This window comes from Schistocerca nitens, chromosome 5 (assembly GCF_023898315.1).
Source record: "Schistocerca nitens isolate TAMUIC-IGC-003100 chromosome 5, iqSchNite1.1, whole genome shotgun sequence".
Classification (NCBI taxonomy): domain Eukaryota; kingdom Metazoa; phylum Arthropoda; class Insecta; order Orthoptera; family Acrididae; genus Schistocerca; species Schistocerca nitens.
Window position 1 is genome coordinate 629,067,300 of NC_064618.1, and position 16,323 is coordinate 629,083,622.

General features: G+C 41.7%; 1 non-coding gene across 1 annotated transcript; it reads right to left on the bottom strand.

Annotated features, from left to right (window-relative positions):
* Nucleotides 1–15,115: 15,115 nt before the first annotated feature.
* Trnav-gac (transfer RNA valine (anticodon GAC)) lies at nt 15,116–15,189 on the bottom strand. Its single transcript has one exon. It is a non-coding gene; the product is annotated as a tRNA-Val (tRNA).
* Nucleotides 15,190–16,323: the final 1,134 nt, after the last annotated feature.

Consider the following 16,323-nt stretch of genomic DNA (forward strand, 5'->3'; position numbering starts at 1 on the left):
CGTATCAGGAGTCCTATGTCACTCCAAGTGCATAGACCCACACCATTACAGAGCCTCCACCAGTTTCAACAGTCCTCTGCTGACATGCATGGTCCATGGATTCATGCGATACAATTTGAAACGAGACTCGTCCGATCAGTCAACATGTTTCCAGTCATCAACAGTCGAATGCCGGCGTTGACGGGCCCAGGCGAGGCGTAAAGCTTTGTGTCGTGCAGTGATAAAGGGTACACGAGTGGGCCTTCGGCTCCGAAAGCCCATATCGATTATGTTTCGTCGAATGGTTCGCACGCTGCCACTCGTTGATGGCCCAGTATTGAAATCTGCAGTAATTTTCGGAAGTGTTGCACTTCTGTCACGTTGAACGATTCTCTTCAGTTGTTGTTGGTCCCGTTCTTGCAGGATCTTTTTCCTACACTAGTGAAACGGTCGTATGGGAAAATCCCCACTTCAGCTCTACCTCGGATATGCTGTGACCCATCACTCGTGCGCCGACTATAGCACCTTCAAACACACTTACATCTTGATAACCTGCCATTGTAGCAGCAGTAACCGATCTAACAATTACGCCAGACACTTGTTCTCTTATATGGGCGTTGCCGACCGCAGCTCCGTAGTCTGCGTGTTTACATATCTTTGTATTTTAATACGCATGCCTATACCACTTTCTTTGGTGCTTCATGTACTATATGCTCTTTTGATTACCTTACCTTGCTATTTCTGAATTTCAATTATGATACATATTTCCCTCCCCAATCCCCCCTCCCAGCCGAGTATCTACAAACAATACTCTCCGACATCTGAATGGACACAATACTAATTGCTAAAGCCAACTTTTATGTACGCTAAAACACGTGTGGTTTTGCTGTGAAGATGGAGTGTTGACTTTGGCCATATCTTAAATACAGCTTTTGTGCCTACTAATTCTTAAAAAAATGTTATCACTCCATGACCATATAACAGCGCTAGTCAGACACTATTATAAACATTCGACTGCCACGGGAGCAGAGGAAACTGCAGTTTGTTTTTGAGTGCTGGTACTCAGTGAGACAATAACACCCGAATAATCTGAACGATTACATCTGGTAAGTGTGGCAGGTTCATACATCATCAAACTAAAAATTAGTCTGAATAATGACTATGAAATTCTATGCTTCCAGATGAGATCGAGAAACTGTTCATGAAAATTTAGTTTGGACACCTTTTTCACATTTTAATCCTTCTGTGCTCTTAAATCTTTCAGTTACGAGTATAAGTAAATAATTCACACTTGTAGTTACTTGGAATTATCTATGGCTTCATTCACAGTCAACTTACATCATCTTAGGCTGCATTCCGCATAGCTATAGCGCAAAGGTTAATTACAGGTTTGACTTGAAAAAAATTTCGAGATGTATATTATCTGATCAATTCAATAAGCTCTAATGTTTGACTAAGGACTAATTAAAATCTGACGCAGAAGTAGTGTCCACGAAATGATGGCTACGTCTTTTATATTTTCTAATAGTCCGCGAGTGGAACGAAAATGAAAAGCGATACCTGACTTACGCACACAAACGCCTCTGGAATCTAACTTAACCGTCAGTCAAAGATGTGGTAAACGCGTAAAAATGACTCAAAATAAAATATGTTACACTTACGCGCACATACGCCTCTGGAATCTAACTTCACCGTCAGTCAAAGATGTGGTAAACGCGTAAAAATGACTCAAAATAAAATATGTTACGAAGACCTTAGTTGTAACAGACTTTATTTACTGAGTAACAAGATGTTACCATTTCCATTCTACTCGCCTTCCATTTTATTTTAAGGCAATTTATGTTAATTTCATTTCTGATACGGCCATAAGAATACCATGAAACTTCTAACTTTTCATAATCAGTTGGGATGGCATGTTAGTTTTTCTTTCTTTCGAAATGAGTGCTATTTTTGGTTTGCATTTGTTTACATGCAGATGGCAATAGTTTGCAATAAAATTATTACGCTATTGCATTACATTGTTCTGTTACATAACATCGAATAACAAGATTTACATATTAATTTTTTCAGCTAATACAGTGTCTATAGTTGTTTTGATAATGCATACAGCGGCCTGATGGCTGTCATTTTTCCAGTATTTTAATTATTTATTAATTATTAATTTAATTATTTTATTTATACCTGAGATCTAATTTATTAGTTTGCCCCCCCCCCCCCCCCTAGTCATGTATGGTCCGACAAAAACCGAGGAAAACGGGGACGGGGCCTTCAACCTCGAACAATATTTGTCAGTCTCATCAGCTTATGATTCATGACAGTTGATAGTATGGTTTGTATAAAGTATGCTTTCTGCAATACAGTTCATTCTTATTATGGTCCATTGAGCATCAGTTCTCTCCGAAAGGTACACTGCTATTGTCATTTCTTTTACTTTTGTAGTTACTTTCGGAATCCCGTATTACAAAGGTGTTTCGCTGATAGGTCTCTTGATTTACAAATGTGACGAGCAGCCATGTGGATGCCAAATGGTTCGTCAGCGGAGCAGGTGTCGCCGCAGTCAAAGATGCAACTCTTGCGTCAGCAATTGGACGCTCAATACGACCGGGGTAAGGGATAACAGACGCAGATGAAACAATGGTACAGATATTAGAAAAACATAAAATACCAATATCTTCCTGAGTAAAAAACGCATAAATGATCAACTAAGCAGTTGGATACAACGCGTTCCTCGCAATAAACAAATAAAACTTATCACACCACAATCGTGTGAGTTAGGGAGGAGCTGTCAAGACAAAAAGTTTGTTCAATAGCACACAACCATAACTTTTCTTCTATGTGGATCAGGCGTTTACTTGTTTTTCATTTGCTCCAACACATATTCACAGTAACAGTTTTTCATTGTCCACAATCTTTCTATCCTTGTCCATTTTCAACAAAGTCAGTGAATCCTCAACTATTCATAATTTAAAACAATGTTGTAAGATGCTTCGTGCATACGATTCGTTACCAGAAACAGGAGTGTGTGAGCGTAATTGTTGCTTACTCGGCGGTTACTCAGTCTCAAAGAGCACACCCTTCAGTTCGCGAGTGGAATGTAGAGCGTCTTTTCCCGTCACATCAGGATACGTGTTCATGACTAGCAATGCCCTAGCTGCACACACATAGACACATGCAAAAGTTCACAACGCCAGGGTCTGCGCTGCCGAGTGAAGGTGTGTTTTACGGAGTTTATCATTTGCCTACACCGAAGCTGTCTTGCTTTCCCTTAACCACATTTCGTGATTCGCTTATTTAATGTTTTCAATACTTGTATTGCCAGTCTGCGAATGCAAATCGGTCTGATTTACATCATATCCTCACAGTGCAACATTTTGACTGCTATCCAATACCCCTCATGAGTGGAATATTTATGCAAATTAAAACTAATCACTTTAAAGCAAATAGCTCAAATAAACCTGAAGTGTGAACATCTAACGCATCAACAACACATCTGTCCGTTAGCTGCTTTCTCGTTACTTCCTTGGCTGTTACTTCAAACTCAAGGGGCCCGGATATCAGTAGTTGCCTGGACAGAGTGCTGGATGTTTTATAGATGTCCATACAAAACTAACGTGCACTATGTTTATAGAATGTGCAAGCCACAGCAAGTCTAGTAGAGCTAGCAAACTCTGTAAAATTGCTTGAAATTCTGAATCTCATCCGAAACACTACATCTACTTAGGATTATTCAAACCCAATTTGCTTAAGCTTAAAATTCGCTTAACTTATAAAGTGGAGTCTGTTTTACTTCAGGCTGCTTAAGCAGTGGATAATTCCACAGTCCTTTTTCCAATTCAATAATAGTTATATTATTGTCCTTTTTGGATACAGATCAGATAACAACTTATTTTTTATAACACTTACGCTACTATTTTCTGACTGCCATATAGGCTTGTAATTTTCAGAAGTGGGGATTGGCAGAAGTTGTCCAAGCTACTCGTAGTTAAGCTAACGCTATCCTTATTCCTTTGGATTTTCACTTTTTATATTGCTTATTTTCACTTTCGTTGCTAAAAGAAGTTATTCTCTTCACATCCCAATACACACACAACAAGCAATTCCCTTGGTAGTTAAATATATACACTTAGCTTACTATATACACCTGTATACAAATATTGTGTTGTCTCCTATTCTCACTCAATGTGTAGAAAGTACAGCACTGTTGCTTCATATATCTGCATTTTATGTGTGGCCTTGTACATAAATTATTTAAATTCTTTTATACAGTTTGATAGCTACATAGGTATAAACACATATATACTACTGTCTTCACAGATATTAGGAAGATTTCTTATTATATTTGTGAGGACAGAGCCCTCTCACCTTGTCCGTCCCAGGATAACTTTGTAACGCCGGAAATGCATATCCTCCTATTTCCATCTATTGTACTATAAATTTTTTTCCTTATTTTGTTACCTGAAGATATGACGTTTCTGTGTCTTTGTATATTGTAATTATTTTACTATTTGTATATACACGCATTTATGTCGATGTATAATTGGTTTGTTTTGTAAATACTATTTGTATTTTTACGCTAGGTCTTGCCTAGGGAAAACTATGCTATCGAATGAATACATCGATAGGTCGTGTGGAGAACCAAAGTGTTTAGGATCTTTGGTAGTGTGAACTCGGCTGCGTGGAGCGCGGGCAGAGAGAGTCTGGCTGGAGGAGGGCAGTGGAGCAGGTGTGATGTGTGACGCTCCCGCGAGTTGCCGCGCTTTCGGGATTTGGCAGCATGTAATTGCGCTCGACTTGCTATGTTAGTTTCTGACATGGTGTCGCGGACGGGAAGCGTTAGCTGGCACACATCAAGAGCCCGTTTTGGCTGGAGACCGTGTCGAGAAGAAGGCGCGCCAACATCCAGCTTCTGCAACAGCGACGGCCGACAATAAGTGACTGTCGCCACCTCCTCGATCGACGACTTCAAACCTTCAATCAACCAACAAGGAAGACTGGTAGCACGTAAAGTTTTAGAACTGTATGGCAGACCTCAGTTTTTCAAACTGTTAAATTTTTCTCACTAAATTACAGCAACGTAGCATGAACCTTTGTTGCTCATTGTCCCAATTGCATTACCAAGCAGGGCCCCTTCCTTTTCCGGAATGAACCCGAGTGTCGTTGAAATTCAAACGCCAGCATTTCACTGCTTTAATTTCAAAGTTCAGTTAAGGTATTCATAGCTGGCTACAATATTTAGATTACACAAGCACAAATTAAGAGTGCGAGTTTTGTTACCGTATTTTAGCTTACCTGTGACTGCAGCTCAGCTTGGTACGTACTAAATTTTACTATTGTTAATTGTTCAGAATCGTTTAATTCAAGTTCAAACTTAAATCTCTTCTTTCTAAATTGTGTAGATTCAAGTAGCTTTTGAAATGATTGTTGAGGTAGCCCAAGACTAACCGTATTTTACTGAATTTAGATGTGCTTCAGAAACAAAGCTCACTATTAATTTCAGTCACTAAATTAACTTTCAATTTTCCGGTTTTATTAATTCTTTTGCTAAATTAAGTCAGAGTGTAGCGAAATTTATTACTTCTGACAAACTTTCAGTTTTCACACTACACGTGTCAACCTTCAGTTGCCACGCTTCTAGTGCTAATTATATGTGTAATAACCTTTCTTTTTCAGTTACTATAGTAATTGTCCATAGGACTGGCGACCGTCATTTCCCCCAAATCTCAAATATCTAATTACCGCTAATTAATTGTTAACGTAACGGCCACACATTTACTTTCTTTATTAAGTTTACCCCTTTCAAAATTAATTTCCACCAGTTTCATTTGCATTTTTCCTTTCATTTAGATGTAACCCTTTCCTCCCTCTTTACCGACAGATTAACTTCGGTGACGATTGTTTTTCCCAAATTTCCATTAGGTACATGCGGTTTAATTTTTCACTGTCATTAAGGTCGATAAGTGAGGGGGAGGTTACAACTTGAGCGATCAATATACAGGGTGAAGCGAAATTCGCACATTCTGGCTTCGCAGCGTGACTCCTCACATGCCAGCGATAAAAAAAAAAGTATCTACCAAAAGTTAGTCTAGTGAGTACATCCGGCAGAAAACGGACGTTAAAGAGTGACAATCTGGCAACACTGTAACCACGTTTATGGTCACTACCTCTGACAGCACATATTAGTGACACTGTACAGTTGGTGTAGTAGATAGAATGTTGGGTTAGCAGACAGAAGGGCGAGCGTTCGATCTTGGGTTGAAGCATACGTTTTTTATGTGGTCCAGATGGTACGGTATCTGTCACCTTAATTGTCAACAGTGATTGTAGCGGGTCCTCTAGAAAACATTTACACTTACATACTACAATCGCAGAAATGGAAGACTGGTCAGCTTTGGAAGAAGCCCTTTCCACATTGTGGGGGTGAATTTATTCGCACCATCGTCTACTAGATGCGAAACCTGTTTTCTTTGTATCCTCCTCCAGTGGTCCCGTAGATTAGTACCAACTGTCTTGCCTCGTTCAGGTCCATTACATTTCGTTAGGGCCTTACGTTACCAGTAGGACTAGCAACATGCTTTGCGAATAATGTCCAAACTCGGTTACTGTTTGTATGTGCTATCACCATGGTACCACTAATTATGCCTTTCAACATTTAGTCTGGTAACCGCATGCTCAATGCTCAATGCATTATTATTATTATTGTTGATAATGGGAGATTTCAATGCCCAAGTGGGAAGAGAAGTGCAGTATCGACCAACGATAGGGCCTGATAGTATCCATGAAACAAGCAACGAGAATGGTATCAAGTTAACTAACTTTGCCGATACAAGGAGAATGATCGTTAGAAGCACATACTTCCCCCGCAAAGCAGTGCATAAAGTAACCTGGATATCCCCAGATGGAAGTACGATGAACCAGATCGATCACGTTCTTGTTGACCGAAGACATCATTGTAGTGTCGAACATGTAAGATCCTTTCGCGGGGCAGATATGAATTCAGATCATTTCTTAGTGGTAGTCAAACTACGTCTGAAACTTTCAACCATGTGGAGAAGAAATTCTGAAATGATGGTCCGCTTCGACAAGAATAAGTTGAAAGATGTAGAAGTGAGACAGCGCTATCAAGAAAAAATTGCAGAACATCTCACAATATCAGAGAACCCTACCAGTGTGGAGAACGCATGGCTGCTGCTGAGGAATGCAGTGTTAGAAAGTGCAAATGAAGAACTAGTTTGCGATGCAAAACGAAGAAGTAAACCTTGGTTCGATGAACAATGTCGAGAATCTGTTGAGATTAGATCAGCGAAGAGGATACAATGGCTACAGCAACTCTCGGAAGAAGCAAGGGTAGCTTACTACGAAGCGAGGCGTAATACGGACCAACTCATGAGAAAGAAGAAACGGGACCACCACAAAAGTCTGTTGATTGCAGTCGAAGAAGCAAAGTCGTCACGCTCGTTTTTCCAGGCCTCAAGATTCGCCAGAGGCGCGTACAGACAACGTACATTGGTCCTAACGAATGAGACGGGTGAAGTTGTACCGCCAGAAGAGCAAGCAACCCTATTTAAAAAACATTTTGAAAACCTATTGAATCCCGACAACCCACCTGTAGGGACAACACAGACGGATGCCCGTTTTGACAGAGTTGAAGTCCCTGAACCATCTGAGGAAGAAATCAGTGTTGCCCTAAAAGCACTCAAGAACAACAAGGCTCCAGGAGGTAGTGGTATCACAGCTGAGATGCTTCGCTTGGGAGGGGAAACACTGGTGGGTGCTTTGAAACGATTAATTTCTACCATCTGGGAAGCAGAAGTAATTCCTGAGGAATGGAAGGGAGCAACCATATGTCCCATATTCAAGAAGGGAGATGCTACTCATGTATCCAACTACCGAGGGATTTCGTTACTTGAAATTGGCTACAAAGTTTTTACAACACTGCTACTAAACCGCATGAAACCACTGGCTGAAGGAATTGTAGGGACCTATCAATGTGGGTTCGTTGCTGGACGATCGACAATTGATCACATATTTACTCTGAGGCAGTTGATAGAAAAATTCTACGAATTCAATAAGGATCTACACCTCATCTTCATCGATTTTCGACAAGCTTATGACAGCATTGACCGCGCCACGTTATGGGAAACGTTAGAGGAACTTGGCATCCCATCAAAATACATCCGCTTAATTGCTGCTTGCTACTCTCAGTCTACGGCCCAAGTGCGGTTTGGTAATCAACTATCACCATCATTCAGTGTACAAAATGGATTGAGACAAGGAGATCCATTGGCGCCAATATTATTCAATTTGGCCCTGGAAAAAGTAAGCCGTGACACTTGTCGAACCAGAGAGATGGAGATGGTGGGAGCAGACACAATCTTGGCATTTGCTGATGATGTTGTGATCCTTGGTGACACTCTAGAGCAAGTACGCAGTGATACCTCCCGATTCCTCCACAATGCAGAGAAAATTGGGCTGGTGGTGAACGATGAAAAAACTAAATATCTTGTTGTATCACGCCGCCGAGATCTCCCTCCTTCCATTGATGTCGACAGGCATACCTTCGAACGAGTTGAAGAGTTCAAGTACCTGGGCTCCATACTAACAAATAAAAGTGAAGTAACGAAAGAAGTACAGCAACGTATAACAAATGCTAATCGCATGTTCTTTAGCCTGAACAATCTTTTCAGATCTCGGCTAATATCGCAGAAAAACAAGATCCACCTATACACGACACTGGTGAGACCAGTACTTTTATACGGCTGTGAAACTTGGGCAACATCAGCAACAACAGAAGAAGCAATATGTGCATTTGAAAGGAAGGTACTTCGGAAGATATATGGACCCATCTACAATGCCATGGAAGGTAAATGGGAACGAAGAAAAAAAGAAGATTTATACCAGCGGTATGGAAAGCCACACATTGGACGAATATTGGCGCAGAAGAGACTCCAATGGTTTGGCCACATCCTACGGGCAGACGGATCCCTTCCAAACAGAGTCCTCCACTCTCAACCCACAGGAAAACGCCCTAGAGGACGCCCAAGAACTCGATGGAAGGATAGGATAACAACGATCCTGAAAGAAGTGGAACCAGCAGCCGTGGAGGAGGACGCCAACGACCGGATGAGATGGACTGCCATATGCAACAGCTCCCTCCTCTCGTGTAATTGACAGACACTGCGTGTGTGTTTTTGTTTCTGTAATGTATCCCTCTTGCCTTTTTAAACCTTTGATTGAATGCCCTGTTTATTTTTCGTTTTTCTTTAAGCTGTAATGTATATATGTAACCTTTACTACTGTATAGTGTACCTTTGTAAGTCTTTTTCTTTAATTTTTCCGTTTGTTCTTCTTGCTGTAGGCCTTAAAGGCCCGATAAGGCAATAAATGATGATGATTATTATTATTATTATTATTCTATCGATAGGATTGTGGAAACATCACTTCTATTACCCGTAGGGAAACAGTGTAATTGGAAACCGATCATTTCACAATTAGTGGTGTCGGGATGAATCATGCAGACCAATATCTATCAGAGGGGTACTGTGCAGTAGGTGGAACAGAGCACAGAACTGACAGTGTGTTTATACTGCGTGCGCTGTCCACCGGACATGGACTAGTTGCGAGCGGAGTAACGTACCTGTGACAGACTCCAATGTATATGCGTACACGTATCGAATTTTCTCATTATAAGCCTCTAAATCAGTGTGGCAGACATATGCCATAGACAAACGATGAATATGAGGATATGCTTCTGGTCATTGGTGCATCGGATAACCGGGCTGGTGTTGCCGCTCGTGAATATGCGGCTAGATATCCCCGTCGATGTCATTCAGATAAAAATGTGTTTTGTCATCTGGAGCTGCGCCTTCGGGAGTCAGGTTCTCTCCTTCCACCATCGCGTGACAGAGGTCGTGCACGGACTTGCCGTTCTCCAGCTACTGACGTAGCTATTCTGGAGATCACACACCCAGAATTTCAGCAAAGTACACGTAGCGCAACAAGGCAATTGCGTGTCTTGGAAAGCACGGTCGTTAACATGCTGCACGAGTATGGGCAGAACCCCTATCATTATGCTTTCACGCATCACCTGCATCCTGCACATCGCCTTCAGCGGATGCAATTCTGTGAATGGCTCCAACAACAACAGGAAGCACACGATTACTTTGTGAACACCGTAATATGGTTGGATGAACCAGCATTCACTCGTAAGGGTGTCTTCAGTACGCACAGTGCCCACCATTGGTGTGAGGTTAGCCCACACATCACCCATGACCGTGGATATCAAGTTCGCTTTGGTATCAACGTCTTGGCCGGAATATTGGGTGACAGGTGTTTGGGACTCTACACGTTGCCTGACAGGTTGACTGCAGGATGGTATCATGCATTCCTCTCGAACTATCTGCCTGATGCGTTGGAAGATTTTCCACTAAATGTTCGGCCGAGGATATGGTTCCAATATCATCGTTCACCTCCACACTCTGGAATTAATGTGCGACAGATTTGGACAAAACATTTCCAGGGAAATGGCTCGGACATGGAGGACCATTTGTACGGCCACCACTTTCATCTGACCTACATCCCGTGGATTTCTTCCTGTGGGGACACCTGAAGGAGCACATGTACTATACTCCGCCGACGAATGTGGAAGAATTGGTAGAGCGTGTTCATGCTGCTGTCGTTACTGTGGATGCACCTTTGGTACGAAGGGACCAGAGCTGTATGACCTGGCGAGATGCGTAATATTTGCACGTGAAGGGTCAATGTATTCTGCTGTGAAGGTCATGTGGTCATTAATATGGACATTATTATTGTCACTGGTTGATAATGTGTAACGTCTGGGCACTCATATTACACTACTGGCCATTAAAATTGCTACACCAAGAAGAAATGCAGATGATAAACGGGTAATCATTGAACAAATATATTAAGAACTGACATGTGATTACATTTTCACCCAATTTGGGTGCATAGATCCTGAGAAATCAGTACCCAGAACAACCACCTCTGGCCGTAATAACGGCCTTGATACGCCTGGGCATTGAGTCAAACAGAGCTTGGATGGCGTGTACAGGTACAGCTGCCCATGCAGCTTCAACACGATACCACAGTTCATCAAAAGTAGTGATTGGCGTATTGTGACGAGCCAGTTGCTCGGCCACCATTGATCAGTCGTTTTCAATTGGTGGGGGATCTGGAGAATGTGCTAGCCAGGGCAGCAGTCAAACATTTTCTATATCCACAAAGACCCGTACAGGACCTGCAACATGCGGTCGTGCATTATCCTGCTGAAATGTAGGGTTTCGCAGGGATCGAATGAAGGGTAGAGCCACGGGTCATAACACATTTGAAATGTAACGTCCGCTGTTCAAAGTTCCGTCAATGTGAACAAGAGGTGACCGAGGCGTGTAACCAGTGGCACCCAATACCATCACGCCGGTTGATACCCCAGTATGGCGATGACGAATACACGCTTCCAATGTGCGTTCACCGCGATGTCGCCAAACACGGATGCGACCATTATGATGCTGTAAACAGAACCTGGATTCATCCGAAAAAATGACGTTTTGCCATTCGTGCACCCAGGTTCGTTGTTGAGTACACCATCGCAGGCGCTCCTGTCTGTGATGCAGCGTCAAGGGTAACCGCAACCATGGTCTCCGAGCTGATAGTCCATGCTGCTGCAAACGTCGTCGAACTGTTCGTGCAGATGGTTGTTGTCTTACAAACGTCCCCATCTGTTGACTCAGGGATCGAGACGTGGCTGCACAATCCGTTACAGCCATGCGGATAAGATGCCTGTCATCTCGACTGCTAGTGATACGAGGCCGTTGGGATCCAGCACGACGTTCCGTATTACCCTCCGGAACCCACCGATTCCATATTCTGCTAAGAGTCATTGTATCTCGACCAACGCGAGCATCAATGTCGCGATACGATAAACTGCAATCGCGATAGACTACAACCCGACCTTTATCAAAGTCGGAAAAGTGATGGTACGCATTTCTCCTCTATTTCTCATTTGTCTAACCACGTATTTGTTATGTTCAGCGTTACAAAATGTCGTAAATTTAGGCTACACGTGATCTAGGAAATGATATATATTACAGAATAAAATGTCGGAATGAAATTAGCAAATAAAAAAAATACACCCCAACCCAGGATCGAGCTCTCGGCCTCCTGCGTGCTAACCCGAAGCTCTATACACTGCACCAACTGCAAAGCGCAAGAAGTTTGTACTGACAGAGATAGTCACCATACATGTGGTTACAGTGTTGCCAGATTTCCACTCTTTAACTTCATTTTTCTGCCAGATGTACTCGCCAGACGAAATTTTGGGACAGATATTTTTTTATCGCTGACATGTGAGGAGTCGCGCTGCAAAGCCCGAGTGTGCGAATTTCGCTTCACCCTGTATAGAAATTACCTTTTTTATTGTTCTTATGTAGAAGAGAAGATTTTGGTTGCTTTCTCAATAGCACCTTCTCTCCTACCCAATACCATTGTAGCTTTCCTGGTGTTCTACACAAGTATTTCTTCATCTGAGCAGCTCTTTCAGATAATGCTAAAATGGCTGTCTTCGCCTTTTCTTCTTCACCAATGTTATCTCTGGCTACTTTAGGCAAAGGACTGACTCACTTGTTTCTTTGTATTTTTGTAAACATTTATTCACTGGGTGTGCACCTGTAAACGTATATGATAAATTATCAAATATTTTCTTCAAACATATGTGAATAGGTTATCCATTTAGATTGTTTGGCGGAACGGTGTATTCTAATGCAAGGAATGGTATAGGTATAACGGCAGTAGGCAATACATGGTATAACGTTTAAGTAACGTTCATAAGTTCTCATTGTCTCTGGCCTCTCTTCTATTACTTCAGCGTATTTTAGGAAAATGCTAGCCAAGCCTTTGCCTTGCTCGTTATCTAAGAATGTAGACGCCCCCATTTTTTCTGCTGTCTGTTCCCGTATATCGGTCACAGTAGTAAACACCGGTAGCTGCAGTTGCGCATAAATGATTTCGCTGTTTATCATTCTGACCTTCACTCTGGCCATTTTACGATGCCCTACTTCAGATTTTAAAAGATCTGTCTGTGCACTGCTTCCATTAATAGAAACGTTCCCCTTAGAAAGATCGATTGTTGCATCCCTTTCTGGGAGTAATTCTATGCTTAAATGCAACCACAGTTAAAAATTCTACCACTAAAAATGTGCTTCTTCAAGTGTGATTGGTACGCGGACCTGCCATCTTACATTGCATGACTTAGAATCTGTAGCTCCATGTGTTTTCCAACAACAGGAAAAACACGTACATGCATTATTCTCGCCCAGTTTCTTGTACAGTTATCCGAGATCACATTTACCACAACCCCTGTGTTCAGAACCGTATTAGGTGGATATTGCCTACATATGCTTTGATGCTGACTGTGACACAATTACACGTCTATTATTGCACTTTTCGCTATTAGCATACAGCTCATTCCTAATGTGATTACCATCGTCATAGTGGATCAATTGGATACGGTCATCATTGGTCTTCTTCCATCCCACGTCTACCACATCATGGCGCACTGCAGGCATTGGTTGTGTTCCTGATTTGATGGAAATGGATCTGAACTGTGCTACGCCAGTTCTGATGAACGAAATTACTTTGTGCGTGCGGCTGCCACTGATTACTACCATTTACTTTACCATATCCTGAATTAAACCTGTTGTCATGACGCCTTTGTTTGCGTCTGTTCGTGTGACTGTTGTAATTATTATGGTTGCTGTTGATGTTACCGTTCTGTCGTCTTCCGACATACATTGCTACACATCCAGATTCACATAACGATTTTGTTCTGAATTCGTATTGTATTCCTGCCCATTAAATTTGCCATTACTAGATGCTCCCAATGCGTCCTCGTGACTTAAATCTATTGAATCTAATACATAGATTCGGGCGCCATGATAAGTTTTTCTCATATGTGCATGGGTAACTTCATCTTTCAAAACGGTAACACATCCCGATGTGTCACTGGATTGTCCCAGTATCATGTTTTGTTAGTATATTTCTCAAAGTATTTTCTTAGACTGCCTTGACATGCATGGAATGGTCCAGGATTAAAAATTTCTTTTTGGAGCCATTCCTGAACACTAACAGACCAGTACTTTGCAAGAAAAGCCTTCCCGAATTCTTCAAGTATGTTACAGGTTTCGGTAACTTTATTTACCCACAACACGGCTTTACCTCGTACATATCCACTAACTAGACCTCCATTTCTGTGCATCCATCCAGGATTTAGGCACTACCCCCTTCGAAGCAAAGAGTGAAGACGACAGGGTGTGTTGTTCTTTTATCTGTTCTTTTATTTGAAATTGATGGTGGCCTATCAAATTTTCTTCTAACATGATCATATTTAATGGTGCCACACCTATGGCATTACACGGCGACTGACACAACAATGCACTGGATCGTCCACATTCCCTATGCCACGACTGATTTAACCTCGATTCAAGAAAGTATCTGTCCACGGACCCTGGGCCTAGTGATTGATTACCTTGCACGATCTCTTTCATTTCAGCTAATTTCCTCTTTATGCCATCGATTTGTTCATGGACGGCATCCTGCCACCATGAAAAATCTTGATTGGTTCTTTTCGTTGTATTGTATTACGTAACTCAATTTCCATTTGACTCTCCCCATGGTCCTTTTACTAACCACTTCTTGGACCCTCGTTTCCACATCACGATCTATTTACATATTCTTTTCAGTTATCCACGTTTTATTTCTCTTAAGAATTGCTGACGTTGCTGTTTAAACTACTCTCACAACGATTTTTTCTGCTTTGCCTCCATAACTATTATTTAACCTCGTTGATAATTCATGGACCATTCTGGATAAATTCGATTGTGCCTGTTGGATTTCATTTATCTTAGCAGATGGTTTATGTGCCGCTTTTGGTGGATCGCAAGCTAAAGCATCGTGCTTTATAGTGAGTTTTTCGATTTTGGTACTACAAACTCCTAATTGTGATTCATTGTGTCCTGTTATGTAAGTTGAAGGATGAGGGGAGAGAAAGGAAAGGAAGGGGAAGGAACTTACAATATCAGCTGTATCAGGACTTTTTACGTAATTAGCGGTGATTAGTGAAAAATCTCTGCCAGACCGGGACTCGAACCCGGAATGTCCTGCTTGTCAGGCAGATGCATTAACCACTGCGCCATCCGGACATGATGTTTATCGCAAATACGCAGACTGTCTTCCATGCTCCCCAGCCGACTCACATTCCAGCCTAGCGCCATCTGTACAAAAGAAGACACCACGCATTCATATAATTGTTTCTTGATTCTATGGTATTTCTCTCAACTGATACGAGACTGTCTGCTATTTTGTGACTATTTTATCACTGCAGGTAACATGGTCTGTTGATTCTGTGACATTTTTCCCTGAAATTGTGGCAACATTTTAAACTCGGACGACTACACCACTGAATATTAATACTTAATAACTTCCCACAATCTATAAACAATAATGGCTGCAATATATTTCCACAATCTATAAACAATAACGGTTGCAAAGTCACACTCTCTGTACTGAAAATAATCTAGTAGGGACTGAACTAACTCTTGTCAGGACACTCATATTTTCAGCAAAAATTTCAAAAATTCCGTCCCTGAATGTAACTACACACTTTATCTACACACATCTTTTGATACAAAATTTGAGTTATACGAGGGTCACCCCAAAAGAAATGCACACAATTTTTTAAAAAATCCATCTTTTATTCTACATGTTTGAAAGTTTTACAATGTGTAGATACATCCTAGGGAACAATATTTTCATTTCTCCACGTAATTTCCATCCCCCTCAACTGCCTTACGCCATCTTGGAACCAGCATCTGTATACCCGCACGGTAAAATTCTGGACCAACCTGTTGGAGCCACTCTTTGGCAGCGTTCGCAAGGTAGTCATTATCTTCAAACCTTGTTCCACGAAGAGAATCTTTCAGTTTCCCAAAGAGATGATAGTCACATGGAGCCAGCTCAGGACTGTAAGGCGGGTGTTTCAGTGCCGTCCATCTGAGTTTTGTGATCGTTTCCATGTTTTTTTGACTGACAAGTGGTCGTGCATTGTCGTGCAACAGCAAAACATCCTGCTTTTGCCGATGTGGTCGAACACGACTCAGTCGAGCTTGAAGTTTCTTCAGTGTCGTCACATATGCATCAGAATTTATGGTGGTTCCACTTGGTATGATGTACACAAGCAAGAGTCCTTCGGAATCGAAAAACACTGTAGCCATAACTTTTCCAGCAGAAGGTGTGGTTTTGAATTCTTTTTCTTGTGTGAATTTGCATGATGCCACT